Raw genomic sequence first — 16,939 nt, 5'->3', positions numbered from 1 at the left:
ACATTTCGTTTAAGCAAATAGTTGGAACTGCACATGCCTCAATTTTGCATAAAAAATTAAAAACTATTTGCGATTTGAAGGCCGCAGTTGGATAGCCATATATCGTCAACAAGAGCACATTTGCAACTGCACACTGTCTTAATAAACTGCACATTGTCCAAACTTAATTGCACAATCAAAATTTTTATCTGCACTGTCTTAATTAATTGAAAATCAATTAATATGAATAATCCATATTGTAACTACGAGTTTCCATGCACTGCGCATGTCCAGCTGTTGACGCTGGCCACCGCCGCCACCGCGTGTCACGTCCACCAGAGGGCGCTTAGCTTTGGTGGCAAAGTTTAAAAAAAATTTAAATACAGGACATTCACATACCTTTACTTTTTACTCTCTGCTTTCGTTAAAATATCAGTTATGAACATGAAAAAAAAAAAAAAAAACAGGCTTGATTTGGACAGCTCAAATAGAGATAAAAATGTTTGAGCAGATTATTAAGAGCTCTTAAAGAATTTTATCAGGTTGGTCCGTTGGTGGTATGTACAACCAAGGTCAGGACTCAGGACAGTCAGGTCAGGACACTCAGGACTTTTACCATCAGGTGGTCAGAACAAATACCATTTACGTCTTACCGTGGCTATTCTGTAAAATTCTGTGATGGAAATCTTGCTAAACCATTTCCACTCAAGTCACAAAAATGAGTTTGAAGTAAAAATTTAACGTTTGGTGTGCACTATAAAAATATTGATACTGAATGTATTATAAGTAAGGTTACATTAAAATATATGCAGGTTTACAAGTAAGGTTTGCTTTAAATAAAAAATTAAAATTTAGAGCTACTCCAATTTATCTTTTTTTTATGTTTTTTTATTTTATTTCAATTTTTCATTTACAATGAGACTGCTCTTATTATCATGATAGAGGGAGTAGTATTATAAATCTACAGTAGATTACTACATTTGAAAACCTAAAACAATAACATTTATTTGAGCAGAAATTTTCGAGGACATTCTGGATTACTTGTTTGCTTCGCACAAAAATTCAAAGTCAAAGTTGTATAGACTAACTACATTAATACTTATAGTGATCGAAGAAAGAAAATTATCTTAATAAACAAGATAGTTTATAGGTGCATCTGTAAAAACTTTGTTTCTTTCGCCTTTGATGGAATTACAAATAATTTGCATGAATTACACCTGATAACACTTTTTTAGTATAGACTGAACGAGAATTTATTAACTATTACTTAACGATTGCTGACTTATTTAAGTTTACTTTTCTCTGAACATGAGTGCTAAAAAAATTACAATGTTTATATTTTGAAAAAATACACCTAGTATTTTATTACACAATAAAATGGTTAATAATTTAGTCAGATAACAAGAGTCTAAATTATGTTTTAAAAAAATTTATAGTAGAATAAAATTTAGACATGTGCAGTGTTACTGATTTTAAAAATCTGTTGGAGTTGACTGATTAAACAGTCTGCCTGTTCTGGAAACTGGAATCGAGACCTTGACAGATCCTTCATCAGCTTCTCTAGCAGTTTAGCCACAGCTATTCCTATGTGCACGCCCCAGCTCTCGGCACTGACCGCCCATCCGCACAAAATCTCAACAATCGGCGCTTTGTGCTGCTAATTATATTCGGTCTTTGAATTAGCTTTATTACACGTCGAAATCGATAGGTTGGCACTGCTGCTGTTACTGCTGCTGCAAGGTAGCATAACTCCTACCAATGTGCCACCCACCAGCGTCTTTTGTTGAATTCGTAAAGATTTTGGCATAAAGCGTGCCCAGAGAATTATTGGCATCCATCCGATCAAAACTATGCCGATCTAAAGCATCCAAGACTGTTAATACTCTCGTCTTTGTCATACCTGGAATGTGATTGATTGAATGAACCAAAAATAAAATCGAATTGTACGAATCTTTAAACGAATAGAATAATTCTCATCAAAAAGCTTACCAGCACTACTCTGCTACCACTAATTGCAAGATCACCTACTTTGAGCAGCCTGTGAACACAATCGAATATTTTCTTGAGCTATCTTGAGTAAGTGCTTTGTCGCATCAGCTGCACCTGCTGATGGGATTGGCAGCGCTGCAAGTGAGCATGGCAAATGGTCCAGTGGCGAATTGTTCAGCACCGAAATTGATTTACCTAAAAATCTATAATTCATTGACTCGAGTTACCTGAATGATAGCCGAGAGTCCATAGAGCATGTTCTTATGATGCGGACAGTTTAGGTAATAGTTAAACAAAGCATTCAGCTAATTGACCACAGGTACCATCAAGGATAACTGATTTTTATCTCACCTTTTACTGTTGCTGTAACATCGGACGGACTTTGAGGATTACAAGAGGTATCAAAATTGTTACATATATGGGTAACCTTTTTACAACAGTGGTAAGCAAGCTTGCGAGCCAGCCAGCCAGCCAGCAGCTCTGACTGCACAAACTCTTCGAGATACTGTAGAGCTAATGGCAGCAGAACTTTTAGGATCCTGTCGTCAGACGGAGCCGAGCGCATCTTATCCGACAGATCCAGGATCTACTAAGCAGAGTGGCTCTTGCCTGTGTAGCAGGCCTTCTTCGGACATATATTTGTGTAACTGAGTACAGCAGTGTCACTGTTTGAAGGCAAGCTTATGCTCCTCGCTCATGGCCGGTGCGTGATCGCACAGATTGTTTGAAACCAAATTCGCATTGGCAGTGACGGGCTGGACGTTCAGGATACCATTTGCGGTGATAACTTGTACGCCGGGTGTTGCAGTGCCGTTCATTGTTAGCGAGCTGTTGCCACCGCCACTACTCGAGAATATTTTGTAAGGTTCATTAGTTGTGGCACCGTTTCCACTACTACTGCTGCTAATGCCACTGGTGTTTGAACGGTCGTGAAGCTTTGACAGTTGATCCTTTAGAAACTCTGTCAACGTTCCCGTCCATTCTGTAAAAGATCAAAATAAGATGGTTATTGATGAATTTATTCTTGAAATCATATTAATCTCGAGAAGCAATTTTTAAGATTGGAAACAAAAAATACTGAGGAAAGTTGGGCACCTACATTTACCGAATAAGAACAATTCGAAAAAAATTCGCCAGTACATCTTTGCATTAATTATAGTAAAAAGCCTTAATTTTACACAGATATAGATATGCGTAGAATTAAAATAACTTTTTTTTAATTTTAGAATATTCAATGGATTAATTAACTTTACCTGTCGTTGTATTTGGTAATTGCCTCTTTTAATTTTAGCTTCTGAAATTGCAACTCTATCAAGAGAACTGAGCTTCATGAACCAGGCAGCTCTCAACATAGGCACATGATATTCGTACAGCATAGAAAATATTTCCTCTTCCTTATTGTAGTTGGGAGCTTTTTTAACCAAAGATACTAATGGCTTGCAGCCTAACAGATCCTTGAACCAGGCCTCAATACCTTTTATAGTTTTAGCAGTCACAGGCCAGAAATCATCCGTGAGAATGATCTGCTGTCTCTTCCTACCCGAGTCAGGCACAGTAGCAAGCTTGTTAATATGTTATGAAAATAAGCTCCCGCCTGAGCTGCAGTGACACTGCAATTTCCAGCAGTGCCGTGCTCATCCAACAGTTATACGGAAGTGATGAAGCCACGTTTGACATTATATGGTATCAGTTCATCCTCTTTTTGCTTTGGTTCTATCACGGAAAGACCGAGATCATTGAAAATCCCCTACTACATTCAGTTACGAGCTTTTAATAGCTTGGTAAGGTTTTTTCCCGTACCAGGTCCGTCTAAAACCTATAGAGGATAGACGTCTGGTGATCCTAGTCTTCTGAGGGGCCTCTTCTCGTAGAATATTCTCATCATGTTATGGTTTTAAATGTCTACACACCATTACACTGAATCAATGGGCTAAAGATTACTGTGGAACGTCAAATCTGAAAACAAAAAAATTTTTTTTTAGAAATAATACTTGTAATCATCAATTTTTTCTATAAAATTTTTTTACTTCATTTGTATTTTGGAAATGTATTTAAATTTTATACAATAAATATTAATTATTTGCTAAAACAAAGAGAATAATTTTTTTTTTATTTATACTAATTTTTTTTTAATTTAAAAGAAAAACTAAAAACACGTTTAAACTTGTTCAAGCTTGCTTTAGCAGAACTTCCTATACTTACAGTTGTATCTTTACTGCAGACAACTATGAAGTAATGCGTCAAAATTAAAATTGCCTTGAAAATTTGCATGAGTGATAATAATAATTTAGAAATTAGTACGTGTAAAAAAAAGTGATTGGCTTTTTAAACCTTCATTAAAAATGCCTGGACCAAAGCCTACTGTGCCACCAGATGAAATCAAAGATATAATCCTTAATTATGATATTTTGAATGACCAGTGTAAATTAAAAAGTAGAAGTGATAAGGTGTGGGTTGATATAAGTGACAATTTATCCAAACAAATCAGCACCATCAATTTATATTTAATGGTTAATCGTGATAGGCATGGCATTCGTACTTTTTACTTAGAGAACAAGAATCTTACATCAGAATTTTTATTGAACAACGCTGGAAAAAACGAAAAAACATGTGAGAAAACTATACAAGTTGAAAAGGTGAGTTTGTCAGATGGCGAGTATGATGATAATGATGATGATGATGATGATGATGATGATTACACTGACATGAAAATTCGATGGGACTTGATTGTCAAAGAAAAGAAAATTCAATTTCCAGTAAAATTTACTCCAACTGAGTGGGATTTCATTAAACCGTCACAAAAAATTTATGCAAACCAGTGTTGCGATATACCCAAGACTTCTCTTGGGTGCTCTTGGCTAGTAGCGCAAGCGCAGAAGAACCATGCTCTCTCTCTCACTGGGCAAGTAGGAGTAGGGGAGCCCCCCTACCTAGCCTTTAACTTAAGCCCCGCCCACTTCTCACAACTTAAATACTATTTTTGACCGTAACATGTCGTAGCTCTCGATGGTCGAGCGGACTAAGAGTTTTTGCGCTCGCTTGACTCGTAGCTAGGTACTCTTCGATTCCTGATCATGACGTTTTTTTTTTTTTATTATTATTATTAATATTATCATTAATATTATTCATATTATTATTAGTGTCATTATTATTATTATTGTTATTATGATTATTATTATTATTATTATCATTATTATTATTATTATTATTATTATTATTAATATGAATTATTAGAGCCGTAATTAAATGCGCAATAAAAATACTAAAATTAGCAGATACTCTTTCCTCACCACCTTGCGGTAAGTATCGGGGCGCGTTTTTTTTTTTTTCAAGAAAAAATTAAGGAATAATTTAATTACTAAGAAAAGAATGATGAAGCTATGACTCAAACTAAAAATACATTCGAAAAATTAAGTAACTTTAAAAAGATTTATTAATAAATGATCAGTTTTTTAGAAATAAAATTCATTTACTTAGCGCGATTTGTTTTATTTTCCAATTGAAAGTATTAATCCAATCAATTTTAAAATTTCTAAAGAACATCTTGAACTATTTAACTCTAAAATGTATAAACGCGATTCAACAGACGATCCAGAAATCAAAATTCAAGGCAACTTGTAATTAGTTAGGTGTTTCAAAATTTTTTTAACTTCATACTTATTTAGTTTAAAATGGCTCCTATAATTTGTGTATTTCATGCAAAATTAATTCTTAGCTATTTTTACGATAAAGTGCAAGATTTAATATTTAATTTTTTATTTTTAGAGCTACAATTTTAAATATTTAGAGTCTGTGAAATTATTGCTTTGTTTTGTATCGATTGCAATTTAATTAAAAAAGTTATATTTAAATAAGAAATTACATTAATTCTAATTACATGTAATAAATTTCATTCATTTATTTATTTATTGTGTACATAGTATACGTCTATTTGAAAAAGTTTAAATTAGTCATTAGATTTGTGTCACTTTACAGTATTATTTAAAAACCTAAGATTTTTTTGTTACTATCCAAATAAGTTTACTTAAGGGATATTTCATTAAATCCTGTATTATAAGTGTTGGTATAAAATAGTTGTTGTTTATCAGAGTAACGTTGATAGTCACTTAAAGAAGACTGCTTAGAATTGTAGTAATTTATTTATTTGTTAAAATTATTAATTTGATACTTTATGTAGATTTCTGAATTGATGATTGCTTTAAAGTAGATTATAACTTATCAGTTTTAAAATTAAGTTTAATTATTCTGTTCTTAATTTTGTTTGAATTAAGTGTTTTTTAAGATATTCATTCAAACATCATCATTAGTGGAATAGGCCTATGTGGGATACCACTAAAAAAAAAAATTACGGTAGTAATAAATATTTTTTTATTAGTCCAGTTTATTCATTTTTTATTTTTTTTTGTAAACTTAGTTTATTCCGAAAAAATGATAATTTATTAATAAATCTTTTTAAAGATACTTAATTTTTCGAATGTACTTTTAGTTTGAGTCATAGCTTCATCATTCTTTTCTTAGTAATTAAATTATTCCTTAATTTTTTCTTGAAAAAAAAAAAAACGCGCCCCGATACTTACCGCAAGGTGGTGAGGAAAGAGTATCTGCTAATTTTAGTATTTTTATTGCGCATTTAATTACGGCTCTAATAATTCATATTAATAATAATAATAATAATAATAATAATAATAATAATAATAATAATAATAATGACACTAATAATAATATGAATAATAGTAATGATAATATTAATAATAATAATAAAAAAAAAAAAAACGTCATGGTCAGGAATCGAAGAGTACCTAGCTACGAGTCAAGCGAGCGCAAAACTCTTAATCCACTCGACCATCGAGAGCTACGACATGTTACGGTCAAAAATAGTATTTAAGTTGTGAGAAGTGGGCGGGGCTTAAGTTAAAGGCTAGGTAGGGGGGCTCCCCTACTCCTACCTGCCCAGTGAGAGAGAGAGCATGGTTCTTCTGCGCTTGCGCTACTAGCCAAGAGCACCCAAGAGAAGTCTTGGGTATATCGCAACACTGATGCAAACAAGAGGGTCGTTGAAGTTTTGAAACCAGGTTGGACAGATGCCATCGGTAAGGCTGCATATGAGAGCCAAAAGTTGCCCTGTTGTTTTAATTTCAAAAGACAAAGAGTTGGAGGCAACACATGTTTCATTTTTGTCGAAGGATTTTGTAGTGAGTGTAACAATTATTTAGTAGCTAGATGCTTTTTGAAACCTGCAGATGGTGAAGAAGTAGAGTTCGAAGTGATAACAAACAACTCAAAAGAAATAAGGCACCATAATAAAAGGCGCTTGGCAGGACCAGAAAGACACAGAGTAAAAAATGAATCCAGAACAACAGCACCCAGACAATTGAGATTAAATGAAGCAGATAAACAAATGGATTATAATGATTGCGAATCTCCCTTCGTTTACAAACTAGAAACCTACCGTAAAGCTGGCCAAGAAGCGAAGTACGAGGGTGGACTGATAAGTTTCCGGCCTGGCCAAGAAAAACAACGTTTTTAAGGATTTTTTTTTTTATTTCTCAACATAATCTCCTCTAAGGCTGATACATTTCTCATAGCGGTGTTCTAGTCTAGTAATGCCATCTCTATAGACTGATTCGTCAAGCTCCTCAAAATACCCATTTACAGCTTCGATTACTTCTTCATAGTCCGCAAACCTCTTATCACCAAGCCATTTTTTGAGGTTAGGAAACAGATAATAGTCACTCGGGGCTAGGTCTGGAGAGGAGGGAGGGTGCGGCATCAATTCAAACTTCAAATCGTTGATTTTAGCCATCGCAACGATTGACGTGTGCGCTGGTGCGTTATTGTGATAGATCAAGATTTTTTTCTTCGCCAGATGAGGTCGTTTAATTTTCACTTCGTGGCTCAAACGTTGCAATAAGTCTGCGTAGTATTGACCAGTGATAGTTTTACCCTTTTCAAGGTAATCAATGTATATAATAACTCTTGCATCCCAAAAAACAGTAGCCATAACCTTGTTCGCCGAAAAAATTGTTTTTGCCTTCTTTGGAGTTGGTTCCCCTGGTCCAATCCACTGTTTAGACTGTTTTTTGGTTTCAGGAGTGTAGTGGTGGACCTAAGTTTCGTCAACGGTTACGAATCGACGCAAAAATTCGCTTGGATTACGCTTATACAACGCCAAATTGGCGGTAGAAATGTTCTTTCGAATCAGTTTTTGGTCGACTGTTAGCAAACGCGGCACCCATCTTGCACAGAGCTTTCCCATGTCCAAATGTTGGTGCAAAATATTTTGTACACGTTCATATGACATCTTACAGGTCTCAGCTATCTCACGCACTTTTAATCTGCAGTCTTTCAGCACTATTTGATGGATTTTTTCGATCATATCTGGAGTTGTGACCTCAATGGGGCGTCCTGAGCGAGGCTCATCAGAGGTGCTCACACGACCCTTTTTAAACTCGAAAACCCACTGCTGAACGGTTGAATATGATGGGGAGGATGTCTTCAGTGTTGAGTCCATCTCTTCTTTAATTTCCTTCGGCTTTAACCCCTTCAAATAAAAGTATTTGATGACAGCACGATTTTCCAGCTTTTCTATTTTTACGAAAAACATAGAGGCGTCTTGTTCAGCGTGCTCTCAAACCTAAACTAACATAGCGATCGGACTGAAACTATGGGTGTAATCCGCAATCGCCGCCAGCAGTTACATATGTACGACGTGACAACGTTGCGTGGTTGGGGGCGCTACTGTCGATTTACTGGTGATGTGATCCGCAATCTCACCAGCAGTAAAGCAGACGACGTCGGTCTACTATAGCTCTTTTTCGTGACATTTTCTGATTGTAAACAAAGCAAAGCAGACAATAGAATGTCGGAAAGTAAAGCAGACGACGTCGGTCTACTATAGCTCTTTTTCGTGACATTTTCTGATTGTAAACAAAGCAAAGCAGACAATAGAATGTCGGAAAATGTCACGAAAAAGAGCAAGTATAGACCGACGTCGTCTGCTTTACTGCTGATGAGATTGCGGATCACATCGCCAGTAAATCGACAGTAGCGCTCCCAACCACGCAACGTTGTCACGTCGTACTTATGTAATTGCTGGCGGCGATTGCGGATTACACCCTATAGCTACAAGCTATCTAAGGATGGTACTATAGAACGCCACCTCAAGGTAGGCCTAGTGGCACCATCTCTTGGTCAGGCCGGAAACTTATCAATCCACCTTCGTACGAAAGCCTTGGACTTGTGCGTGGAGAGGATTTATTCAAATCTATGGATAGGCTTAAAATACAAGATCCAACTATGAGTGCATATATCAGAAATATTAGGTATAATAAGGCTTACATTACCTACTGGTCCAAGGAACAGATAGAAATTTATAATGATGTCTTGATGCTGTTCGATAACCCCCTTTCCTTGGATGCAACTGGTTCCGTAGCCCTTAAAATCAATTTTCCAAGTGAAAAAAGTGGTCACATTTTCTTGAGTGTGCTTGGTACTCATATTGATCAAACAATTGTCCCTGTAACACAAGTACTTTCAGAAACAAGTACCAGCAACTTTCTTTGCTATTGGCTAAGAGGCTGGCAGGCGTCTGGAGCCAAATTACCTAGAGAGGTGGTTACAGACATGGGAAAAGCTTTACAACATGGCATTTGTATGGCGTTTAATTCCATAACATTTAACATGTACAATGAGTATTGTTTTTTTATTCTAACTGGGAACACATATTTACAACTACATACTCAGCTAAGGACTGACATAGCTCATTTAGTTCATGCAGTTGTAAAATGGCCATGCTTAGCAAACCACACATCATCTAAAGTAAAAGAAATTTATAAAAGATGTGTTGGGCTTTTGTCGACAGTGGACAACTTGCAAAACTTTGCCTTGTTTTTAAAATACATATTTATCTTATGCTACAGAAAGCATTATGATAATGAGTGTGAAAATTCATTTAAATTTATTGAAGAAAGACTCCATACGTTTAAATTTGATGACGTTGTAAATCGTGATGCTACAAAAAATTCCGAAAATAATTTTAAAGATGACATTGAATATGACCAAGGTAGTTCCAAAACCAAAAAAGCAAAAAGTATTATTGAAGAGTTTATAGACAACATTAAACGTAGAGTTCAATCTCTAGATCTCAATCATAGCTTGGATTTCCTGGATCAAGACAATATTTATTTTTTACCTGATTTTGGTAATAACCTAGTCATTTTATGCAAAGAGTTTCCTTGCTGGATCAATGTGATGAACAAGTACTTTGAAAATCCTAGAATCGTTGCCACGTCCGCAAGGTCAGAAACGTATTTCCATCATTTCAAAAATTATGTACTCAAGAACAAAATGCCAGATAGACTGACTGTGCTAATGACAAAACATTGCCAAGAAATAAACAAAGAGTTAAAAATTATTCGATCTCAAATAATCAATCATACGTCATCGAATACAATTCAGTTTAAAAAAAAAGAAGTTAAACCATTTTAATATTAACTGCGAGTTAGTCTGTTTGTATATTTACGATATAAACAAAGGTCTGCAAAATTGACCGCTGGCCGTCTGCTGCAGATTACTTGTAAACCATAGACATAAAAAATGTAGACTACATATTCTCATGTACGATGTACGGCGCTGAAGCACAAGTACAAAGAGACACAATATCGAACGTGGGTTTCTGTTTTTCTCGTACATTACCAAAGGTAGTCCCCAGACAGATACCCACGTTCGATATTGTGTCTCCTTCTTCTTATACTTCAGCGCCGTACATAAGAACGAGCAGTCTTTATTTCTTATATATCTATGCTCTTCACAAAGTTGAACTGTTTGTATGAGTCTAAATGAAAAATTGAAATAAAATAAAAAAACAAAAAAAAGATGAATTGGAGTAGCTCTGAATTTTAATTTTTTATTTAAAGCAAACCTTACTTGTGAACCTGCATATATTTTAATGTACCCTTACTTATAATACATTCAGTATCAATGTTTTTATAGTGCACATCAAACGTTAAATTTTTACTTCAAACTCATTTTTGTGACTTGAGTGGAAATGGTTTAGCAAGATTTCCATCACAGAATTTTACAGAATAGCCACAGTAAGACGTAAATGGTATTTGTTTTGACCACCTGATGGTAAAAGTCCTGAGTGTCCTGAGTCCTGACCTTGGTTGTACATACCACCAACGGACCAACCTGATAAAATTCTTCAAGAGCTGTTAATAATCTGCTTAAACATTTTTATCTCTATTTGAGCTTTCCAAATCAAGCCTGTTTTTTTTTTTTTTTACATGTTCATAACTGATATTTTAACGAAAGCAGAGAGTAAAAGGTAAAGGTATGTGAATGTCCTGTATTTAAATTTTTTTTAAACTTTGCCACCAAAGCTAAGCGCCCTCTGGTGGACGTGACACGCGGTGGCCAGCGTCAACAGCTGGACATGCGCAGTGCATGGAAACTCGTAGTTACAATATGGATTATTCATATTAATTGATTATTAATTAATTAAGACAGCGCAGATAAAAATTTTGATGGTGCAATTAAGTTTGGGCAATGTGCAGTTTATTAAGACAGTGTGCAGTTGCAAATGTGCTCTTGTTGACGAGATATGGCTATCCAACTGCAGCCTTCAAATCGCAAATTGTTTTTAATTTTTTATGCAAAATTGAGGCATGTGCAGTTCCAACTATTTGCTTAAACGAAATGTGCAGATAAAAACACGTCACCTAGTATTTTTTTTATTGCTTAAATCCATCATTTGCGGGCTGGCTTCCAGGAGGTGGCAATTTTATTGTTTGCTGTAGCTAGCTGTGCTATCAGCTGATCGAATTGCTCTTCGGTCACTTCCATAATTGTTACAGAATAAATAGAGCACGCAAAACAAATAATAAAAATATTGAAATGAAAATTAATCCGTTAAAAAATAAAATGTCGGAATGAGCAATAACAGTAAAACGCAGTTAAAATAAAAATTGTTGGATCAGTGAATCACAATTGTACGATTTGCTCACTTACTATTAAAAAATGACATTTGTTTATTGTAACTAGTGGAAACGCAAGAGTGTTTAAAATTGAATCGTACACATCCGAAAATAATGTAAGATTACAACAGGAATATTGGATTCGCAATGAAAAGTAAGTAAAAAGCACGTATAAATAATCCCTTCTTGGAATAGCGACAGTTGTCAGCAGCGCGAGAGTCGTACACCCTTCCAAGAACTAACGACGGTTGACGCATGTGAACAAAAGAAGACGCGAGAGCACGTGTGTACAAACTGCAAAATAGAAAAGCGTAAAACGCGCGCACTTTTTGGTTAACGCCGTGTGTTGTTTAAAAAAGAAAAACGCCTCTAAAATGTCTTGTGCACTGATACTCAAACGATGTGTACATGTACCTGGAACGAATTGTTATGCTCCTTAGGTTGAGCTCGTGGCGATGATGCGAACGCTGCCTGCTGTGCAGAAGATTGAGAAGGCGATGACGAATTAGAGTAGGCTTGCCTGCTTATCAGCCCTGAGGATGATGGCCTTGAGCCTGAAGATCGCAGCGTGGCTTGTTTGTCGCTTGTTTGCTTGCTCAGCGTGATCCTGGTGTAGTGTCATGTTGTTCAATTGTCGGGGTCACCAATTTGGGGTATTTGCTAGGTGGTCGGTACTGCAGTGCTGCAGGTCACCAATTTAAGCCAAAAGGAAGGCAGCCCCAAATTCTGCCGTATTCATGAGATTCGATCACCAGGAGGTGAATCGGGCCAGGATAATGATGTACTCTTTTAGTTATTAAACGACAACTTATTTATTCAATATGCAAAGTTACATGTGCCTAGTGGCACGAGCTATGAGTATAGCCCGGAGCGAGGACGCTTGAGCGGCGAGTGAGCGAGAACTGAACTGCGCAGCGGCGCAGCTCGACGAAGACGATAGGAGAGAGGCGCGCGGGGTGAGGGGAACGCCGCTGTTCTTGTCCGACGGGACAGAGTCCCCACAGTTGTAAGTATTGTGTCGCCATCTATCGTCGCAGTTAAATGTTTTTCCGTTATATGTGTGCACCTGCATTGTACTCTTGTGTACGCTGTACACACGTATAGTTTCAGTTTTACTGCCGACTGCCAGCATAGACGGTTGTGCTAATAAAGATGAGCTCGTATAGTAACATGTAATGTATTGTTGATATAACGCCCTCACCCAAGAGCAACGTTACACTGTTTACTCTTATTGTCAGTTACTATCGACATCTTTTCCACTGTAGGTGGCGTTGTTTCAAATTGCTGCACGAAGCGAATACACACTACAATGAATTCGCTACAAACTGTTAGTGTCAAAACTTATGCAGCTTTTATGATTTGAAGTGGGGGTTGAAACTGACCTATTTGTAAAAAATACTTATAATTTATTTTTCAACTGTAAAATCTCGAAAAAAATTTGTATAGATACAATTTAACATGTTAATACAAGTAAAATAATTTTTGAATGGTTTATTAGTTTTTTTACAATCAAAACTTAATTTTCCCAAGTTTCAAATTAAAATATAAAGACTGTAACTACATACGAAATATTCAATTTTTACTATCACAATATAAATTTTTTTTTTACAATGACTTTTTAAATAAAAATAATGTTTTCATTTTTTCCAAATTTGTAGTACACGTAATAACACCAAACAAAATTTATTGCTGTACATTGACACAATACACACTTAAATCACTGATTCATTTAGTCAATCTACTCCTAATAACTTTTTTTTAAATTTATTTAAAAAATTTCCTATAAGGCTCCATGCATTCTGTCGATTTTAGCGAGGGACAATTTCTCTCAGTTAACGGCGCCACCTGACATAGACGCTGTAACATCGGTGTATCCACATTAAACTTTTTTCCCCCTTTCTTCAAAACTTACCGTGCCGATTTTATAACACTAAACGCAGGGGCCAATATGCATCTGCAAAGAGGTGCATCACCTACAAGATTGCTCGTAGTTAAGGTACTACGACCATGCATGACTCACATACATGCACGCTGGCCCATGCTGACCGGAAAAGAAATCAAATGAAATACTTTTCAAAGCGTAAAATAATAAAATAACTTTAAAGAACCAACAGATGCAAAAGGTTAACTGAGAACAGCTGCGCTGAGGTTTAATTTTAGATATTAGTATACATAGGTTCAGCTTAAAAGACGCGATTTTTTTTTTTTTTTTTTTTTTTTTTTGTTTGATGGAGCGGGGAGGGGAAAATCTTCATAGACACCCCAGCTAATCCGGTGGTAGTGTCGGATTTACCTGGTGTGCCTACCGACTAAAAACAAAACATCCCACATGGGACAGGTCCGTGAGGACCACTCCCCTAGAAGACAAAAAGGCATAAGAGGAGAGAGAAGAAGGAAAATAACGGAGAATTTCGGAGGCCGACTCGTTCTCGAAGAGGCGAGAGGAGGGGGCACTTACGTATCTGGGCAAAGCAAAAAGACGCGATGTTAAAAACTAGAATAACTTAGAATTAAGACCCATGGACTAAGCGAAAATATTAACAAATGCTAGAATTATTATATATGGCTAATACAACCTGTACACCACTAAACAGCAACAATATTACATAAACCTACGAAAGCAATCTTATTGACTTTCAAAGATTTATCCGATTTTTACCATTCATGTTCGCAGGCTCATGTACTGTACAACCCTTTTGTATCGCGACAACAATTTCATAAAAATACTGAAATAGCCTAAATTGTAATCTTGTTAAAAACTGTCACTGTTTCAAATGTAAAGGAAAACGGAAAAGTCATGGCACTTCCGCCTTTTCCTGACGCAGAGATGTCGAGAGAGTCCGCACTCTTGCCCCAACACGGGTAGCGGAATTTCCGATTCCCCAGGGCACCCTGAGCCGACTTCCTCTTCTACCACAAGCAGAGAAAACCATGGTTGACCAAATGCTACTAACATTTCGAAATACATTTACAACTAACAATGAATGGAAACTATCGGTAAACCCCAACGGAAAAAGTTAGTGTGAAAAAACGTAGCAAACCGTAACTTTCTGTGATGTAATGTACAATTTGGTTGGATTTCGGACCACAGTTACAGTTTGTTACGTTTTGTTACGTTTGATTATAGTCAACTACAACCCAACACATTGTCTTATGATTCGTTACATTTTATTATTATTCTAAAAAGACACTTGAATTTCGTGAAAAAGCAACTGTAGTAAACTCTAGTAAACTGTGAGGAAGTGTTGTCATCTGTAATGTTTTATAACAGCTTACAGTTTTTTGCAGTTTATTACACTTTTTTATATTTTATTATCATTGATAACTTTTAGACACATTTCCTTACATTTTCGAATAAAATTTGCCTTAAATGAAAAAAACTTGAGTAACTATTATGAAAAAGTATAAGTGTAGCAGCATGTTGTAAATTATATTAGAACGTAAGAAAATGAAAAAAAAAAAAAAAAAAAACGAACACAACATAATAAAGTGTAAGAAACGTCCGAAATCCATAAGACTATTACAGTTCCTTACATTTTTTTACATTTTCTTGCGGGTTACAGCATATTATTACACAGGTTCACTTTTTCTAACATTTTGTTACGTTTTAAAATTTCCGCTGGGGAATCTAAGTAAGTTAACAATATAATAGTTCGCGACTAGCTCCTCACTACTGTTTCTATAGATGTACGTGTTTTAACCACAGAAACCGCCGTTGTTAATTATAATCATTCATGATTATTTATTAGTCCGATCAATGCTCACGTGTACAGGTGTAACTAGCGGAAAATCTAGCAATTATTACACTTATCAATATCTGAAATTAACTACTACTAATACTATTATTAATACCACGAAGTACTGAACAATTATTTAATCAAACCTGAATATAAAGCGATTTTGACAGCTCTTTTTGCATTGGGCTCGATTGAATGGATGAACAATGGTTACTATTTGTTAATAATGATAATACCACATCTTAACATTAATTTTAAGTTATGATAAAATCTTGTAACTTCTGATGTAAAAGAGAAAGGAAGGGCATGAGTAAATGAATCACCTTCCCTTCTCTTGACGCACAGAGGAGAACAAGCCGGATGTGGGATGTGCCAATTTCTGAGTGGCTAAACTAGAGCAGTTCTAGCCAATTAGATTTTCGGCTATTGTCTTTTCTTCCAAATTTTCCCCCAGCAAGTTTTCCTGCGTTTTTCGAGCCAGCGCGTGACCGAGGTCCACCTCTAGCAATAAAAAGGCCCGGAGGCCGGAGGCCCAGAAGAAAATCAGTTCTCAGTTCGCAGTTCGCAGTTCGACTCGACTCGACTTGGCTCGACGATAGCCCTTCAAAGTAGACTGAGTAGTAAGAGTAAGAGTCCGCCTCTGCTACAACCCAGTCTACTACGAAGCGAGGACACAGTCGAATTTTGTTGTCACCCTCGAACGATCGACTGGCAACCAGAGTCCGCCTCTACTGCCACTTGATCTTCTTCGAGCGCGGTTTCTGTCTACGCTGATTCAACGCCTGTACCAATTTTTACCTTTTAAATAAAAGTAAGTGGCAAGTTATCAAATTTCTAAAGTTTCTTTCTTCCGATCAAGTATTTGATTTTGCGCGAATGCCATTACTCGCCATAGTATTGGAACCCGTGGATCACTGGGAAAAAATCAAGTATTTTTGCGCGAACGCCATTACTCGCCATAGTATTGGTAACCGTGGATCACTGGGAAAAAATCAAGTATTTTTGCGCGAACGCCATTATTTGCTATAGTATTGGTACCCGTGGATCACCGGGAAATATTCAGTGTTTTTTATTTCGCGAACGCCATTACTCGCCATAGTATTGGTACCCGTCGGTCACCGGGAATATTAATTTAGCCACGCGTATACCATTGCTCCCCGCGGTAGTAATTATACTATCCGAATAACAAGGACTGATCCGGTTAAAGCAAATATTCGCAACGATATTAAAGCATCAAAGTCAGATCGCAAGTTAACCCAT

General features: G+C 36.2%; 1 long non-coding RNA gene across 2 annotated transcripts; it reads right to left on the bottom strand.

Moving 5' to 3' along the window:
* Positions 1 to 1,298: 1,298 nt before the first annotated feature.
* Positions 1,299 to 10,288, bottom strand: LOC149374727 (uncharacterized). Of its 2 annotated transcripts, XR_016293056.1 has the most exons (6): positions 10,160 to 10,288; positions 9,312 to 9,484; positions 3,222 to 3,924; positions 2,320 to 2,950; positions 1,969 to 2,171; positions 1,299 to 1,879 (listed from the first exon to the last, which is right to left on the bottom strand). It is a non-coding gene; the product is annotated as an uncharacterized LOC149374727 (long non-coding RNA). The 2 variants fall into 2 exon arrangements; XR_016293055.1 differs by having other exon boundaries at positions 1,969 to 2,950.
* Between the last annotated feature and the right edge of the window lie 6,651 nt (positions 10,289 to 16,939).

Source organism: Copidosoma floridanum, unplaced genomic scaffold, assembly GCF_036245765.1.
Source record: "Copidosoma floridanum isolate Cflo_tuat_1 unplaced genomic scaffold, Cflo_Japanese_pri ptg000015l, whole genome shotgun sequence".
Taxonomy (NCBI): domain Eukaryota; kingdom Metazoa; phylum Arthropoda; class Insecta; order Hymenoptera; family Encyrtidae; genus Copidosoma; species Copidosoma floridanum.
The sequence above is the reverse complement of the archived record's forward strand: the minus strand, read 5'-3'. Positions and strand labels throughout refer to the sequence as shown.